This window comes from Rhipicephalus microplus, unplaced genomic scaffold (genome assembly GCF_043290135.1).
Source record: "Rhipicephalus microplus isolate Deutch F79 unplaced genomic scaffold, USDA_Rmic scaffold_349, whole genome shotgun sequence".
NCBI lineage: Eukaryota > Metazoa > Arthropoda > Arachnida > Ixodida > Ixodidae > Rhipicephalus > Rhipicephalus microplus.
Window position 1 is genome coordinate 2,260 of NW_027464916.1, and position 5,241 is coordinate 7,500.

Sequence of the window (5,241 nt, forward strand, 5' to 3'; positions counted from 1 at the left end):
CGTGACCCGTCGTCTGGCGGCTTTGCAGTCTCGGCTCCGTTGCTAGTTCCGGCCGGTCCACCGACAGTGCAGCGGGCTTGGGCAACCCGCACGGCGCGACCGAGTCGATGCAACGAAAAAGAGCGAGCATGAACGTGCTTCTTGCCGCACGGCTCCCACTCGTCTTTCGGGAAGGTTGTGCCGTAGCGAGCTCGAACGCCGTCATCTCGGAGTGCAAAATAAGCGTGTTGGGGCGCCTGAAGGTGGCCTCCGCCGCACACAGACTGCGTCCGGCCCGCCGAGGGCGAGGACGGACGCGCAGTCGAACGATTACCTGGTTGATCCTGCCAGTAATCATATGCTTGTCTCAAAGATTAAGCCATGCATGTCTAAGTACATGCCGAAATAAGGCGAAACCGCGAATGGCTCATTAAATCAGTTATGGTTCCTTAGATCGTTTCTTCCTACTTGGATAACTGTGGCAATTCTAGAGCTAATACATGCAGTGAGCCTGGAGCCCTTTGGGTAACGGGTGCTTTTATTAGACCAAGATCGATCGGGTTTCGGCCCGTATTGTGTGGTGACTCTGGATAACTTTGTGCTGATCGCATGGCCACGAGCCGGCGACGTTTCTTTCAAGTGTCTGCCTTATCAACTTTCGATGGTAGGTTACTTGCTTACCATGGTTGTTACGGGTAACGGAGAATCAGGGTTCGATTCCGGAGAGGGAGCCTGAGAAACGGCTACCACATCCAAGGAAGGCAGCAGGCGCGCAAATTACCCACTCCCGGCACGGGGAGGTAGTGACGAAAAATAACAATACGGGACTCTTTTGAGGCCCCGTAATTGAAATGAGTACACTCTAAATCCTTTAACGAGGATCAATTGGAGGGCAAGTCTGGTGCCAGCAGCCGCGGTAATTCCAGCTCCAATAGCGTATACTAAAGCTGCTGCGGTTAAAAAGCTCGTAGTTGGATCTCAGTTCCAGACGAGTAGTGCATCTACCCGATGCGACGGCTCGGACTGAACATCATGCCGGTTCTTTCTTGGTGCACTTCATTGTGTGCCTCGAGATGGCCGGTGCTTTTACTTTGAAAAAATTAGAGTGCTCAACGCAGGCGAGTCGCCTGAATAAACTTGCATGGAATAATAGAACAAGACCTCGTTTCTGTTCTGTTGGTTTTTGGAATACGAGGTAATGATTAAAAGGGACGGACGGGGGCATTCGTATTGCGGCGCTAGAGGTGAAATTCTTGGACCGTCGCAAGACGAACTACTGCGAAAGCATTTGCCAAGAATGTTTTCATTGATCAAGAACGAAAGTCAGAGGTTCGAAGGCGATCAGATACCGCCCTAGTTCTGACCATAAACGATGCCAACCAGCGATCCGCCTGAGTTACTCAAATGACTCGGCGGGCAGCTTCCGGGAAACCAAAGTATTTGGGTTCCGGGGGAAGTATGGTTGCAAAGCTGAAACTTAAAGGAATTGACGGAAGGGCACCACCAGGAGTGGAGCCTGCGGCTTAATTTGACTCAACACGGGAAAACTTACCCGGCCCGGACACTGGGAGGATTGACAGATTGAGAGCTCTTTCTTGATTCGGTGGATGGTGGTGCATGGCCGTTCTTAGTTGGTGGAGCGATTTGTCTGGTTAATTCCGATAACGAACGAGACTCTAGCCTATTAAATAGGTGCGGGGTTCCCAGCACCTTACAACCTTCTTAGAGGGACAAGCGGCTCCTAGCCGCACGAAACAGAGCAATAACAGGTCTGTGATGCCCTTAGATGTCCGGGGCCGCACGCGCGCTACACTGAAGGAAGCAGCGTGTCTTTATCCCTGTCTGAAAAGACTGGGTAACCCGTGGAACTTCTTTCGTGATTGGGATAGGGGCTTGCAATTGTTCCCCTTGAACGAGGAATTCCCAGTAAGCGCGAGTCATAAGCTCGCGTTGATTACGTCCCTGCCCTTTGTACACACCGCCCGTCGCTACTACCGATTGAATGATTTAGTGAGGTCTTCGGACCGATGTCCGGCGCGGCCTTTCGGTTGCGCCGGTCTGTTGGAAAGATGACCAAACTTGATCATTTAGAGGAAGTAAAAGTCGTAACAAGGTTTCCGTAGGTGAACCTGCGGAAGGATCATTAACGGATTGTGAAGGGTGAGCGCCTCAGCTGCGTCTGCGCCCGACACTTTCTGCCGCTGACCCCGTTTGGACGCGGGGTCGGCTTTTCCCCACGGGGCTGCCTGAATGTGGAGCGGCACCCCGTGACAAATTGTTGCGCCCAGCGGACGCCAACACCGCGACCTTGGACGGTCGGCCAGGTGGCGGACGCGGGTACAAACGGCGCAACGCACTCATAGGTCGGCTTTCGACCCGCCACTGCACCGTGGCTCGAAGCGCTCGAAATGCGCGACCCGACCGCTGCGGGACCGCCTAGTACTGTAAACAGGAGCGGCGGAGCGCGAACGGCGAGTCGTGGTTACGTCGGTAGAAGGCGAGGCTGCGCGTTCCCGAAACGCCAGCCGAGTGCCCTCCCGACCGTTCGAGCGTGCAAGAACGAGACCCGACAATCGCGCGGCGACTGCCAAGTACGAGAGGAACGGCACAAGCGTCGGCGGTCGGTCAAGGAACTGGCGATGTGACGGGTCCGCTGTGCACCAGTGCATACCGTCCCGCCGTCCGCGGCAAGCGCCTCCGCGTCCTCGGGTGACGGAGGCTGCCGGTCGGTTCTTGCAGGCGAGGGATCTCGCTGGCACCGGTTCGCGTTGACGCGCGGCCGGTCATGGCACGGCGATGCGACGGCCGAGGTGCGCAGTACTCGATGGAGGAACCGCACGCTCCGATGACCGTCCCGCCCTCCGCGGCGTATGCGTACCGACCGTAATGGTTGCAGCAGCGCCGGCCGGCTTTTGAATTCGCCACACGAAACACGGTGCGAGATCGCGGTTAGGGGAGCGTCGACGTTGCCAGGCGTTTTGCTTGCTGCCGAGGGAAAGGCGGCACGGCCACGTCGCGCTCGTCGCGATTAGCGGGTCTGCGCGCTTTGGGAAGGTGCCGCAACGACTTGCCGAAAGAGGAAGCACGGAAGAACGAGGGACTTGGACGTCCCGACAATTGAACGCACTTGCGGCCAGGCCCTTGCTGGCTTCGTTCTTCCGCCTCGAGTAGGCTCGTACGCGGCTCCGGCGCCGAAAGTGGTCCTTGGCACCGACTTCGGTGGACGTGGGAAGTGCCGCGCAAGTACGGCGCGCCTGGCTCCACCTGTTGGCTAAAGTAGGCAGCCGGATCGGCATTTTGGTGTGCGGTGGCAAACCGTGGATGCGAAAAAAGCTTGTGCGATTTCGTGGAACAAAAAGCGGGGGTCCCCCTTTTTATGCGGAGGAGACCGACCCGCCCGCCGTGGTGAACCGCGACGCCACGGTAAAAACGGGAGAGGCTTGTCGATGGGACCGTGCATCCCGCGCTCCACGGAGGCCGGGAGGCGGCCGCCCGAGGAAATGTGTAGCCGTCGAGGCCCGCATCTGCGTGCACTCTTATCCAAATGGGTGTACCGCAGGCATTTTCTGGTTAGGCGGGCCAATGAGAGCGAGCACACAACGATACCTACGGGTCCGGCTTGGAGAACCGGCTTCGACGCCTCCCGAGTATTTATAGAGGGGTGGACCACGAAAGCACTCGCAAGTAGCGGAAGCGAAACGCCGTCCGAAACACACCGTTTGCTCGATTTGCGGCAGCCGAAAAAGGCGCGGCAGAGTTTTGGAGTCCAAGCGTGCGCTGAAAAGCGCCCTTCTTGGCCACTGTTTGGCCGAGTGCCAGAAACGTTTGGTTTTGACTGTACGGAATTGAACAAACACTTTTTCACGACTCTAAGCGGTGGATCACTCGGTTCTCGGGTCGATGAAGAACGCAGCCAGCTGCGAGACTTGGTGTGAATTGCAGGACACACTGAGCACTGATTCTTTGAACGCACATTGCGGCCTTGGGTCTTCCCTTGGCTTCGTCTGTCTGAGGGTCGGATCACATATCAAGAGAGCCTTCGGCGCACAAGGGAACGTGAGCCGTCGACTCGTTTTGACCGCGTCGGCAACACGGACAGCACGCTGAACACCTCACAGCGAGCGCCAACAGCGGCCACTCAAGGGCGAGACGGTGGCGACCGTCGTGCCAGAGCCCAACCGAAACGGGGGCGACCGACTGCATTGAGGATGTGGCACCTCGTTGAGACCGCCGCAGGACTTCGAGTCGGAAGGAAGCCTGCAGGGAAAGTGCGGTCGAGGTTGCGTACTCCTCTCTGCGACCGGGCGCGCAAGAGCTGCGAGAGCCACGGACGCGCAACTTTAACGCACGGTAAACACGAGGAGCGAAAGCCGGCCAGCAAAGCTTCTCCAGCCGTGCGCAAAGTGCGCGAGATCGCAGCCTTGCGTTGCGCTTGTTGCCCTCGAAGTAAGCAGGGTGTCCCGTAGACCGGGCGCTCGAACACGCTGCGGGGCCGTGCCTCCTCCAGGCTTTGCCGCGCGAACAGGGAACGTTCGCGCGCAAAGCGCAGGGAGGTGAGGAGGCTGCGCCCGACGTTTGCGGTTCGCTGCGTACGCGGTTGATGCGGAGAGCACGGCGCGACGACTTGCCGCGAAGCGGAAAAAGTCTCCCGCACGAGTTGGCGAAACGTTGGCGAAGCTTAAGGCGTTCTCGTCGTAGTCCGCCGTCGGTCTAAGTGCTTCGCAGTTCCCGTCCCGTTCAAAAAACTGGGCCACTCCAGTTGGGGCGGGGGCGACGCTACACGAGACGATGCCTCTCGCCAGGCTGCGTGGCTGCCCTTGCGGCGGCGGCGACTGGCCTCGGCGGTGTTTGGGCTTTCGACACGGTCGTTTATCACGCAACTGCTCGGACGACGCACGCGCGCAGCGGAATGCCGCTTGCCAGCCTTGTGAAGATGTGACCCTGTACAGGGTTGCGGGCGCACTTGGTAGGGCGTCGTACTCGGTTCGCGATGGGTTTACGAACGTGTCCCGTCACTTCCACGTCACACCGGTTGTGCGCCGCACGCGTGCAGCGGGGAAGCCGATTGCCAGCCTTGTGAAGAAGTGGCCCTGTACAGGGTTGCGGGCGCACTTGGTAGGGCGAGCGCACGCGGTCGTGCAGGAAGTTGATGGAAGCGAATGTATCCGCTGTCGACCTCAGATCAGGCGAGACAACCCGCTGAATTTAAGCATATCACTAAGCGGAGGAAAAGAAACCAACAGGGATTCCCCGAGTAGCTGC

General features: G+C 58.3%; 2 non-coding genes and 1 pseudogene across 2 annotated transcripts; all 3 read left to right on the forward strand.

Annotated features, from left to right (window-relative positions):
* Positions 1 to 310: 310 nt before the first annotated feature.
* Positions 311 to 2,125, forward strand: LOC142793948 (small subunit ribosomal RNA). The gene has a single exon (XR_012891952.1). It is a non-coding gene; the product is annotated as a small subunit ribosomal RNA (ribosomal RNA).
* A 1,719-nt stretch (positions 2,126 to 3,844) lies between these two features.
* On the forward strand, positions 3,845 to 3,997 carry LOC142793946 (5.8S ribosomal RNA). The gene has a single exon (XR_012891950.1). It is a non-coding gene; the product is annotated as a 5.8S ribosomal RNA (ribosomal RNA).
* Positions 3,998 to 5,151: 1,154 nt separating this feature from the next.
* LOC142793962 (large subunit ribosomal RNA) overlaps positions 5,152 to 5,241 on the forward strand; it is a 2,822-nt pseudogene continuing 2,732 nt past the window's right edge.